Source organism: Podarcis bocagei (assembly GCF_964188305.1).
Source record: "Podarcis bocagei genome assembly, chromosome: 11".
Classification (NCBI taxonomy): Eukaryota; Metazoa; Chordata; class Lepidosauria; order Squamata; family Lacertidae; genus Podarcis; species Podarcis bocagei.
This window is the reverse complement of record NC_138136.1, coordinates 42266005-42278109: the sequence shown is the minus strand read 5'-3', so window position 1 is coordinate 42278109 and position 12105 is coordinate 42266005.

Genomic DNA, 12105 nt, shown 5'->3' with positions numbered 1-12105 from the left:
TACTTGCCTTCATCCTCCCTGCTGTTGAGTTCTAAGGGATTGAGGAAGAAGAAGCTGACAGTCCGTGCCACCTTCGGAGTTGATTGTAAGGGAAGGAGTCACAAAGGTGGGGGCTGGCTGAAGGCAGACTGAGGTTGAGGGGGACGTGTCCCATTCACTCCATTGGATCAGCCTCCACTAGACAGGTCAGTGATGCAACAAAGCTGTTCTGATCTGCACTAATGAGTAAAATGGACAAGCAATGCTCCTTAGTGGGAAGAGACCATTGCTCAAGGTAGCCATCTCACTACATCCCAGGTCCAAGGCCAGCTGGTGTAAACTAAAGGGGGAAGTGGCGGAGGGAGACAAAACTACATATGCAGCCCTGAATTGGATTATATTGTTAGTATATTTGAGAAGCGTTGTGTGTGCTGCTGTTATTTTAAGTTCCTCCTTGTTCTGTTTACAGCTATTTTGGGTTTTGGAATGTTAATGTATTGATATGTTGTAACCCACTACGGGAGCGTATACAACCTAAAAGGTGGTCCACAAATCCATTAATAATAATGACAACAATACATTGTTACTATCATCATCATCATCATTCGTAACGGTGTGGGTAGCCCATGGGTCTCAAACCCTCGGTGAGCTAGGAACTTCTTCTGTGTGCAAAGACAGGCTCTGGAGGAATGAGCAGACTAGATCAATAGTGGGTTCAATGGTCAAGAAGGCAGTTTCTGCACATGTTGTAGAGCAGCCTTTCTCAACCTGTGGGTCCCCAGATGTTGTTGAATTACAACTCCCATCACCCCTAGCTAGCAAGTCCAGAGCTCAGGGATGATGGGAATTGTAGTCCAACAACATCTGGGGACCCACAGGTTGAGAACCGCTGTTGTAGAGGGAAGTGAGGGGTGGGGTGGAATCTCATCACTCAGTGAAGGTCACCCATCTAGGAGAAGGAAAACTCTGGTCTTAAACCTCCACTGCCTTGCAGGATATCTGTAGGAGAAGGAAAGGCTAAGGAGTAAACCCTACACAAATCCAGAGTGGATCTCCTGCAGCCGGAATGTATTGCTCTGCTTTCCTTTGGACCACATCAGTGAGGCCAAGAGTGGAGTCTTGTCATCTGGTCTGCCAAGGACCTCCATACACTCTGCCTAGGCTTGCACCCCAGGGAGGTCACTTTGGTGCTGCTAACACAGTGGTTTGACTTCCTCCCCAGAGGCACAGTCCATTGTGTCTCAAGACAGATGGAGGCCAACAACAAACAACAACAATTATTATTATAATTAACAACTGAATTGACACAAAGGGTTTCCTGCTCAGAACTGACCTTCCATGAAACGTGTGAAGGGGCCCTTACATTATTAGCTGTTCAGTTCAGGATTGATTGGCACCTTTTTACTTGTTTAGAGCTATGCAAATGCAGAAGTACTTCCCCCCAAATAGAAAACAATGCCCCGTTCATAGATGACTCCCAGCTGCAATCAGTCCTGTGTATTAAAATTGGCTCTTGAGTATATGCACTGAGCGCCTGGGCAGGATCTGTGTGCTGCTGTGCCTTCATTTGCCATTCTGCATTTGACCCACTCCAGTGTGAGGAAGACACACTCCTCCTCCTTCAACTATTTATATGCAGCCACCCTAATTTTGAGCTGCCTATTCTTATACTCAGAAATGTCAGAATCACTTATAATCACTGTCAGACTTAGCTGGTTCTCTCCCAAGTGGGTTCCTGTGCATGATTTTACGGAAAAAAACCTTTTGCCTTACATAATTTAAGCTTCCAGAAACAAACAAGGATACACAGCAAGCTTGTGCATGTTTACTCAAGAGTCAGCTCCCACTGTTGTTCAACGCAACCAGCAGCTGGAATCCTGTACCCACATACCTGGGAATAAGCCTCATTGAACTCGAAGGGGGTCTCTGAGTGGACATGCACAGGCTTTAGCAGTTAAAAAAGGTTAGGAAGGAGACTATTCTGAGCTCATAAGCAGCATGAGTTTTCTAGGAAAAGATTGTCAAATATTTGACTATCATAAAATAGTTTTATGCTGTAGTTAGCTGTGCTGGCTTTTAGATTGCATTTCTTTGCGTTTATCAGTTGGTGTTGATGATCTTTTATTTCTGTCAACCACACTGTGAGGGCAACGCACCCTGAAAAGCGGATTAGAAATTGATTTAGTTAAACAGATAAATAATATATTGCAGAACTCTGGGAGGAAGAAAATGAAGGATGCAGCAGCTGCAAGACACACTGAACTATTATTGTATGGAAAGCAGGTTTCCTGAAAGATGGCTACAAAAAAAGAAAAAGAAGAAGAAGAAGTGGCACAGGAGATGAAAGGAACAAAGCCTACCCCAAACGTCTCTTCCCTTCGACTCCTGTTCCTTTTGCTTAAAGCTCTTGCAGAAGAATCATCAGTCGGTGGGCTGTGCCTGAAGACAGAAAAATGACACTTCAGAGCAGTGCCCTGAAGGAAATTAAGAGAATGTCACAGTAGGAATGCAGTTGCGTCAATAGCCTAGCATTGTTAAGCTTAGAAGAAAAATAATCTCATGAATAAGTAGCACAGAAATGGCTCAAAAAAATCCAAAAACTACAGTAGGCTTCTTTGGCCCATAGTTCCACAGTTTGGAGGAGGGTAGCTATGGGGTGACAACAGATTGGTCCCTGCAGGAGTGGGCCTGCAATCAGGCCAACTACCCACAGGTGGGCTGGGGACATGGGCATTGGACATCAGTTGGACTGTGCAGTGACCAGATCCTTGCCTGGTGCCATGACAAACGATGGCCATTGTAGCCAAAAAGTTGTGGCCTTGTTAAACCCACGAAAGCCTCTGTATCATTTACTGCTCTTGTGCCTGTGCCCTAATTATGTATGGGTACTCAACAGCTATAAGTAGCTGTGTTGGTCCATATGGATGGGGTGGGTGTGTCCAAAATCTACAGTAGGTTGAGTAGGACTAGTAGCATCTTCTGAGTTCTGCAAAAGCTTCAACAGGCTAAGATATTCGGCAAAACAAGTGGTTCCAAAAGTATCTACATGGTGCTTAGAGAATAACTTGCACCTAAATATTCCTCTTCTAGAGGAAGAGAGGGGAACCTGCCCCGTTGTATATCGGGGGGGGGGGTGGCTGTGTGGAGAGATTCTCCTCCTTTAAATTCCTGGGAGTCTACGTTAGTGAGGACCTCACTTAGAAAATCAACATAACTCAGGTGGTCAGAAAGGCCCAACAGAGACTCCATTTCCACAGGGTCTTGCGAAAGAATAATGTTAAACAACAACTGATGAACTCCTTCTACCAGTCCACAATAGAAAGTGTCCTTTCATATTGTATCACAGTGTGGTACGCTGGCCTGACAGCCACGGACAGAATGTCTCTACAGGGGCTGTCCCTTGAGTCTGCTAGATAACATCGCAAGGGATCATTGCCTTAGGAGAGTGAGAAAAATTATCAGGGATGACTCATACCCCAACCATCACCTCTTTAATCTTCTACCCTTGGGCAGGAGATATAGAAGTATAATCAGCTGTACCAACAGGCTAAAAAATAGCTTCTATCCGTGGGCTGTTAGGCTGTTGAACGGAAAGTAACATAGCGAAATTGACTTGCGAGGTGGTGTGTTGTTCGATAAGAGATTGAGTGTTGGGGGGGGGGAGGCTTGTTTAATTTTATTGCGCACAAGTTGTACAATGACAATAAAGGTGTTATTATTGTTATTATTGTTATTATTATTATTATTATTATTATTATTATTATTATTATTATTATTAAGTCCATTTCAGACCTTGTGGTTTTAACAATGTCCTAGCTTTTTCTCTCCACCCCATTTTTTTTTAACATTTATGTGCTCTGATTAAAGGGCCAGAAGAACTTGAAAGTTTTCTTCCTTTTTGTGGTATTTGCTTGATCCTAATAAATGCATTGCCCTATTTGGATTATGAACAAGTAGGAAATGTCTTGGATATATTTCTTTGAGTGATTTTCAGGCAAAGTAAGGTCTTTGGGGATGCAAGCTGAACTTCGTAATTGCCAGACTTCCAGCCATTTCTCCCTTTTAAGTTGTGAGAGTGCCAGAGATGCCAACCCTATAGGGCTGAGATATCTTCACACCCAGGTCTGTTGGGATGGGGATGAGTCCCTCCCCCCATCTTGAGGGGGCAGAGGAGGCTGAGCATGGCCCTTCCACCACTCGCCCACAACCTTTCTCGCAATGGGGCAGCCAAGATTGCCCGGAGAATCCCAGGGGTGTTTCAAAGTCTCCTGGAGATGGCTCCCCTTCCCAGCCCTGCCACTGCACTGTCTCCCAGTGGGTCACCACTTCCACCATTCCTCCTGGTCCAGCCTTTGGGGCAGAGTGATTATCATGCCTCAGCCCTGTCCACCCTCTCCGCCAAGCTCATTTCCTCTGCAGAGCCAGCCGCAGAGAGGCAAGTGAGTCTGGAGCCAAGAGCAAAACCATGCCATGTGGCTGAGCTCCACACTTGGCCTCCTCCTCCTATTGGCCTCCTCCACATGTGTGACATCACAGACGTATGACAGCCCTCCTCCAGTGTTGGGTGCAACTCAACACCTCTGCTGAGAATGGTCCAACTGGGATTTTGGCCCAGTCTAACAAGGCTTTTCTTATGTTCTTAGTCTCTGAGGAGTAGCTCTCCCACACACATGTACTGTGTTGAAATCTTGAGAGAACAGCTCTTCCTAACCGAGTAGCTGGAATTCATACATGCCTTCCGCAAGCAGCAATCGTTATAAATAGGCATGTGCGTGTCATTTGAGCCAATGTAAACAAAAGACTCAAAAAGGCTAGGTTGCGCTCAGGCGCAAAACAAGCAGAAACAGGACCGCCCACCAAAATGTCATCACACATGTGACACACCACCAATCTAAAAAAACGTGCTAACATAACGTGAAGAGTTATTTCTACTTGCAGTTTTTCCATGGGATGGGTAAACCAGGATGAAAGGAAGAAAAACTGCGAGCCAACATGGTGAAGATGATGCTGTTGTGTGGACACTTGTGTGCATGGACAGCACCCATTCTATAATAAAGTCCCATCTGCAAGAACCCGCAAGGCCTATGAAGCTGATAGCCCTGTTGAAAATATCCAGCCCTTAGTCTACCATGAATTGAGGTGGAATTCATTTATTCATAAGCCAACTGGCTCGCTTTCAGAACAGTAGCTATCAATAATTCCATGCTGAGGGCCATCTGATAGGAAATCAACCACCGGCGTCCGGAATGCTAGCATTCCCCACTGCTCTGTTTTCCCAGTTGTCAGCTCTGTTTATAAATTGTCCATTTATAGCAAATCCAACACCTGCCATCAACACCTCATCCTGCCAAGTGTATGAGCGCAACCCAGAAAGGGAGCCAATACGGCGGTCTCTCGTTAGAGCTGTTCACCAATGCTTGAAAGGAAACACTTCCTCAGGATTTCTGGGGATATGCTGGGGGCACTTCAAAAAGCAGCTTACTAGAAATGAGAGCTTCCTTACAGCACACCAATGAAAAGCACTTTAATGTGACACGTCTTGCTGTTGTGATCAAGCCGCAATGCACTTTGCATGTGCCCACCTAGGAACCACTATGTGGGACTATTTAAATACATTATGTGGGAGTGAATAAGGGTTTGCTGCTTGGCGAACACGCGATAGGAAGCCAAAGCAAACAGGTTGAGTCATACAACCATTTGTGGGTGGCGCTGTGGTCTAAACCACTGGGCCTCTTGGGCTTGCTGATTCGAATCCCTGCAACACAGTGTGCTACCGTTGCTCTGCCCCAATTCCTGCCAACCTAGCAGTTTGAAAGCACACCAGTGCAAGTAGATAAATAGGTACTGCTGTGGCGGGAAGGTAAACAGCATTTCTGTGCACTCTGGTTTCCGTTGCACCAGAAGCAGTTTAGTCATGCTGGCCACAGGACCTGGAAAGCTGTTTTTGGACAAATGCCAGCTTCCTCTGCCTGAAAGCAAGATGAGCGCTGCAACCCCATAGTCACCTTTGACTGGACTTAACCATCCAGGGGTCCTTACCTTTACCTTTTTACAGCCATTTGGGTGCATTCAGAAGTAGGGAATATTGCATGATTTTCCCTGAGTGGTACGGGAGAACTGGAATAAGTGATACTAGGGTGGGCGGTGAGTTTGATAAGTGAGGAAGTGGAGCAAGGAGTTTATGAGCTAGGCAGGCACACCAGGTGTTGTTGAGCAAAAGATTCTGCAAACGTGTCGGGGGGGGGGGGAGAAAGATGAATATTGCTAGTTATAAGCCACTCCATTATCAAGGAAGTAGAAATCATTGTTATTTACTAAGTTGATTAATTGCTTTAGAGAAGCACCTCAATGAAGGGAAACAAAATAATAAAAAGCAAAGCACAGAACAAGCATCCCAGAGCAGTGGAGGGGGGAAAATATACCACCAACCTCTGCAAACCAAAAATGGAGCTGATTGGCACTAGGTTGGTAAAGGCTAGAATAGTAGAACACAAAGCTGCTGTTCACAGCCCTGTGTATCTTTTAAGATATTCCAGGCATGACATGCAGCATGGTCTCCAACATCCAACCATTCCCCTTTCCTAGTTTCAACTCCTTGTACTAAACTGAATGGGGTCCCAAAGACTTTCCTGGCTATCTGTTTGTCTCAACGCTGCCCTGCACTGAGTGGAGGCATGCAAGGTTGCTTGTACCCAACACATTTGACTACCTGCAAAGGAGATGGGAGGGAGGGTCCTTTCAGCTCAACCCTAATTAAGAGGCAGGCCTTGTGATTCACAAAGAAACCTGGCCAGGGGGTCTTCCTGTGACAGTAACCCCATACTCTTACATTCACAAAAAGTAAACTTTCTGGAGAAGAATATTCAGCTGTGTCTCCAAATTCAATTCAGAAGAAAAATGTTGCCTCATCTATCAGAAGTTTGGGGAACAAATGGCTCTCAGATATTATTTTCACTGTCATCAATGCTGATGTGTTTTGAGAAGCTCCCAAGTAGAGTAAGTCGTGAAGGAAAAAATATCCGCTGACTATATGTATGTGAATTGGCAAGCAAGCAAACAAGTCGATATATTCAGCTTGAGTATTTCTTTCTCTCCATGTGACTCAACTTTTTTTTAAAACTGACAATTATTCTTAGCTGTACTTTGATTTCAAAGGTTTCCTTCTTTTCTATATTTGGTAGCAGAATATGAACTTGGATCAGCATTGGCTCTCTTCACCATTAATCTAGTCTCTGAAATAAGTTATGCTCTTTTTAAAGAGGCTAAACTTCCTTTTTATGCTTATGAATGTAGAGGGGTTTGGTTTTTTTTTAAAAAGATACACATGTGACAGCCTGAATTAACAATCAGCTTCTTATATTACTTACTGTAGCAGCACGGACAAGGAAGATTTGAAAAGCTGAAGCAGAGTGATTAATTTCATATGCCACAAGGATTAGCTTGAAATAAATTTCATAAAGGGCAAATTAGAGCTGCAAAAATGACATGCTGCCTTATTGGTTTCTGGATTTATTCATTTTCCAATTTGCGTTGTATAATAAATGCAGAGGACGGGCATTTATGTTAACTATATTTCAAAAGGCTTTGGGTGGATCATTGCAGCATTTCTGCCTCACTGATTAAAAAAAGCCCCTGTCAATTGTTTTTGGTACTCTTATATTTGCACATTGGCGTGGAGAATCAGTAGAGAAAATGCTCATGTATGAGACCAAGTACAGTGGTACCTCGGGTTACATACGCTTCAGGTTACACACTCGGCTAACCCAGAAATAGTGCTTCAGGTTAAGAACTTTGCTTCAGGATAAGAACAGAACCTGTGCTCCGGTGGCGCGGCAGCAGCAGGAGGCCCCATTAGCTAAAGTGGTGCTTCAGGTTAAGAACAGTTTCAGGTTAAGAACAGACCTCCAGAACAAATTAAGTACTTAACCTGAGGTACCACTGTAAAAATGTATGTGAGCTTTAGAGTTGCACAGAACTCTGCATCAAGGATAGCAACACACAGGGCATCACAGTTACCAAGGGGGGATTATTATTTGTGTCAGCAATATTATGCATAGTGTTCCCTACAGATGCATTAGATGAATGAAAATGAGTTCATTGGTACAAAGCGGGAATGGTTTTGTTCAAATGCATTGAATCTGTGGCTATGTACAAATCATGTGGATATTCCTCTACAATGTTATGGCTGGGCAACTTGTCTAGCTCCCCCAGCGAACATTGTGGCAAGGTGACTCCAAATGGAATTCCACATGTTCTGATAGGTAAGATGCAGGCAAGCTTCAGATCATCCTGAAAATTTGAAATGAGTGGGAAGCAATGAATTTTTTTTTTAAAAAAACTCAGTAATGTGATTACATCCAGCACTGTGACTGTTTTTAAAATCTGTGTGGGAGGAATGCTAGTCATCCCTATTAATGTGCAAAGTAACTTTGATTGTCTCTTTCGAGTGACATGAAGGAAAGCAGTGAAATAGACATAGGCATGGGGGTGGGGAAAACATGTGATTGAAGCTCGGTGGCCACGCATCTATTCTGCACACTAAAGGTCTCAGGTTCAATCATTGGCATCTTTATTAAAAGCGATTTTTGGAAGCGGGTGGCGGGATGATTTCTCCTGAAGGCAGTAGAAAGCTGTTGTCAATGAGAGTAGACAATAATGGGCTTGATGGGCAAGAGCTTTGGCCTGAAATAAATCAGCACCCTATATTTAGTTTTTAGTTCTGGATCACATCCTAGATCTCAAGAAAGTCATTGCAACTGTGCAAATGGCGCGAAACTATGATACGGAGATCATATGACAGGCAACTGCCGTTCAATAGGCAGGTTGTGGGGTTAATTGGCATAGTAAATCTAGGTCACCCTTTGCTTGCCATGCTGTGCTGATGTGGCACAAGAGCTTCTGTGACTACCGTTCCACACGCACAGACATGCAATCCTTTAAAGACGCTGCTCTAAGTTTTCAGCTGAGCACTTGTGAATTTTGAGGCAGGCCGGTTGCCTCTGGCTTGGGCTGTGAGCCCAGCTTTTGGGGTCACAGAGGGCATATTCCCCAGAAAGAAATGTTTTTTAAAAAAAAAAGTTAAGAGGGCTTTTTCCACAGAAAGTAGTGAGCAATGAGATATCCACAACTCTGTTTATGACTCAGTGTCCTGGGTTCTGTTATGAGAATTATATCAACTTTATGAGCGTAGGCTCTAACAATGTCCTCAGTGGCAGAGATTTTACTGTGTGATGAGGGGGAAGGGCAAGAACCACCATGAAGTTTAATGACATCCTCTTGGCTATACTCAGGAATAAATACCAAGAAGCAGTGTATTTTAGGAGCATATGTTGCTGTTACTTTTGTTATACTTCATAGTAGCTGTTATTTACACAGGTTGATGCTGCTCATCCCATTTGGCACCCCCATGGGGCAACTTCCAAACCTTCATAGGCAGCTTCCAAGGGGCATATTCCAGCCAGGCAAAAACACTCAAGGAGGATGTCAAGGAGGGCCAGTAATGAAAGTGACCTAGGGCAGAAACCCAGCTGTTCTTCAAAATGTTAACTTCTTTGAATTTTGCAATGCAGTTCTCCAACCGAACAATATGTACAAAAATACACACATTAGAGAAAAAGAAAATCCAGAAATGCATTTATAGTGGGGGGGGGGAATGCTTGGGGAAATGTTTATATTATTAAAACTGCATACAAAACTTTATTGATAAGGAGAAACGTACACTCAACTGCTGACTGATTTCCATGAGGTTCCTTTTAGAAATTAAATACATTGCAAATTGCTGCAGAAAAGTGGAGAACCAAATTTAAGATTGGGAAAATGGGAAGGTTAGAGAACAAAAAGTGATCCACCCATTCCTAGGGAACGATGGTATGTGGGTGGAGAGGGAGCGCAAAATAAGGAGAAGTCCTAGCCAGCCAGTTCCCTCAGTGACCTGCCACTTAATCTTTGGTATTTGTCTCGGGGGTCCTCAGGACTGGCAACCTTGCGCCACCGGGTCTGTCAGGAAGGTGACAGAAATATTTGTGGGGATCTCTGGACTTTGATCTCTTCAAGCTTCCTTACACCTCTCTTCCTGGCTTGCCAACAGCAATTCCACTGTGAATGATGGGATAACATAAATGTGGGGAAGCCCTGCTCTTTCCAGTTGGTGGCCCCACTCCTTCCTGCCACACCTTCTAGTAAGATCAAATTAGAGAAAGCCTATAGCTCAGTGGCAGGACAGAAGCTTTCCATGCAGCAGGTGCCAGGTTCTATCACTGGGTTGGAAAGTCCTCTGTCCAAACTACAGAAAGCACACTACCAGGTTAGTGCCTGTATTCCTGCTGCCCTGGTGCGGCAAATAGCAGCTTCGATTTAGACTGGGGAAATAATATGGCGGAAGGATCGAATGCGTATTCTCTATCAATGCTGCACTGATCAAGACTGGATTCCTAGCTGCTTTGAAGTTTTTTTTTGGGGGGGGGGACTGGAAGATCTTGTCATAAGTCTACCACATCACATCTGTGCTAACCCATAAACTGCAAACTGTATAAGCATGTCTGAGGAGTGCTAATGCTTTGGAAGGAGGAAATGGAAAACGACAGTTCTGCCAAGCCGAACAGGTGCCTGTATTATTCATGTATATACACCAAGGGATGCAATGTTGGTTTCTGGAGCGTATGGAGGGAATAGCATATGCTGACACACTTAAGAAATGCATTTCTTCTCGTTCTAGTCACGCAATGCTGTTATCATGAGTAGCATGGATAGAAGGCATGGTGAAACATATACAGTGGTACCTCGGGTTACATACACTTCAGGTTACATACGCTTCAGGTTACAGACTCCGCTAACCCAGAAATAGTGGTTCAGGTTAAGAACTTTGCTTCAGGATGAGAACAGAAATCGTGCTCTGGCGGCGTGGCGGCAGCAGGAGGCCCCATTAGGTAAAGTGGTGCTTCAGGTTAAGAACAGTTTCAGGTTAAGAACAGACCTCTGGAACGAATTAAGTCCTTAACCTGAGGTACCACTGTATATGCAATGGCAGATTTCATGCAATAGAAGGGAATGGTTCTTCCACGATGCCGTATTATTGTTGTGGTGACCACTAAATAAATGGCTTAAAGGTGGGGTCAGTGAATTAAAGACTGCAGTTCTAACCATGCTTGCCCAGGATTAAGCCCCATTTATTTTAGCAGGACTTATTTCTCAGTAATGTGGGAGAAAATTCCCTTTGGGGGTTCAGTTTGGAGGCTCACATCAAATCCCCAATTAGTCAGACTTTATTCAGTAATACATTAACAGAGTCCCAAAGTGGCTTTGAGATGATTTCTACTAGCACACATCCTTAAAAAAGAAAAAGAAAAAAAGATGTAACCCTGGCTGTTTCATCCTCCAGCTAACCACCTTCTGCCACCCCAGCACTTCATCCAACAATAGTCATTGAAAACACTTATTCAATCCATAATTATTTTTTTTTATTATTTTTTTTGCTGTAGGCACACAGCCCTCCTTGCACCTTAGCTGAAGTTGTTTCTCAGTCAGCCTTACGTTCCTCATAAACTGGATCCTACCAGTTTTGTGGTCAGGCCACACTCTTACGTGGTGACACTGGCCTCATTGAAAATGGGTTTTACAGACTTTCTACCTCACTAGGCACAATTAGGATTGTGCTGTTAATTTGCTGATGACCAGAAATGCAAGCCTCCATGTTCACTTCCTACTATTGTTTCTGCTCTGACGTATACAACCTATTGGGAATGAATATTGCTCGCCTTGCCTCATTTCTGAACTTTAGTGAGGGTTTTCACGATCAGTGTTGAAATACCATGCTAGATAACATGTTCGGATGAGCAGGGCAATTCTCAGGTTACCCCACTTTCTACTGCATTGAACTGAGGGCATTCACATCATGGCCTCTAGGCTGAACCCGTGCATGTCAACACAAGGGTCAAACATGCCTCCACATGCACACGTCAGGGGAGGGACACTCAAGGTGCGTGGCTTGGGCAGGATCCGTAGATGCATTCCTGCTGCCTAGTGCATGCATAAGTGGAACATGTATAGAAGCATGAGTGAACTCTTCCTGGATGAACCTTGTATTTTGCAAGGCATAAATGACCCAGCAAAAATAATGTAGCATTTTTG